Source organism: Schistocerca nitens, chromosome 7, assembly GCF_023898315.1.
Source record: "Schistocerca nitens isolate TAMUIC-IGC-003100 chromosome 7, iqSchNite1.1, whole genome shotgun sequence".
Taxonomy (NCBI): Eukaryota; Metazoa; Arthropoda; class Insecta; order Orthoptera; family Acrididae; genus Schistocerca; species Schistocerca nitens.
Genome location: NC_064620.1, coordinates 519,427,518 through 519,428,951, shown reverse-complemented (window position 1 = coordinate 519,428,951; position 1,434 = coordinate 519,427,518).

Here is a 1,434-nt window from a genome sequence, read left to right as displayed (position 1 = left end):
TTTACGGACTGAAATCATAGCGTGATTGAAAATGTCAAGCAGGCGAAATCTTTATCAAAATTTCAAATGATAGAGCACAGCAATCAGTCGTTCTTTTTTTGCAGGTTTTATTTGTCAAATCTAGATTTCGGCTAGTGTCTAGCCATTATCAACGCACCATTTCATAATGTCAATGCATGCTCTGTGGTTTCCGTCCCCTGTTGTTCGGGCTTCTGTCACAGTTCGTTCAAGACTAATGTATCAGCGTACAGTAGTCTTAACGAACTGTGACAGAAGCCCAATCAACAGGGGACGGACCCACCAGAATATGCGATGATAATATGAAATGGTGCGTTGACAATGGCTAGGCACTAGCAGAAATCTAGATTATCCGAATAAAACCTGCAAGAAAAGGACGACTGGTTGCTGTGCTCTATCATTTGAAAGTCATGTGGCAGGTGTTGAGTGCATCCACGTTCCCGATGGAAGGTAACCTTTTTCAGAATTTTTAGGCGTACATTGCAGACTCGAGAAAACAATTTGTTCATCTAAGAAGGGTGGCGTATCTTACATCTAAAGTTGCTCTAATGGATGTTTTTTGTTTTGCGGTCTCTGAGCATTTGCTGTGTACGAATTATTATTACTGCTTACTGGTGGTTTTAAGCAAGTAGGCTGATGATTCTATTATTGTTGTATCAGGAATGTTGCAAATGTGATGTTCTCAGTGCTTTAGGTGTTAAGAGTACCTCATTCTAAGATTTTTATTTGTCTTTCACACGTATGTTGAATGACAGTCATTGGATGTTAAGTGACATGTATCTGTTTTTCTGAAACTGCTTGAAGTTGTACAGAGTTTTTGTAATGTTCCGTTGTAGTGTCGCCATGTATTATCTCGATTATGTAATTTTTCATCTCGTATATTCTTAAAACTTTTTTGGTTATTTTACTGATTGACGAAAGAATGTGTAACTTTTCTGCTACAAAAAAATATCTTCATTTGTATGAGGAGTGTGTAAGTGCAAGTGCACGAAACTAACTAGTGAAAAATGTGATTCTTTAAGTCCTGTGTTGCACAGTCGAGTGAACAGTAGTGTGTCGCCTGAAGTCATACTGTAGTGTTTTTAACATCTGAAAAACAGCCGAAGATAAACCAATAAAAATTGCACATCACATGAACTACTAAATTTCGTGTGGATAAATTATCGAAATTATTTTAACTTAAGCTCATTGCTGATTTACATACCTAACTTGTGAAACAATCCTCACAATACCAAAAAATGTTTCACACACAGATATATTACACTTTACACTGAAATTTACTTTGAGAGTTGGCAATGCTCTCTTCGTATTTAAAGGTTGGCTACAGCGCGCATACACTAGCTCTGGAATCTAAGATATTGTCGCGCTTCGCAGCGCACGAATTAATTAGTGGCAGTTTGGAAGCCAGTGAAGGAG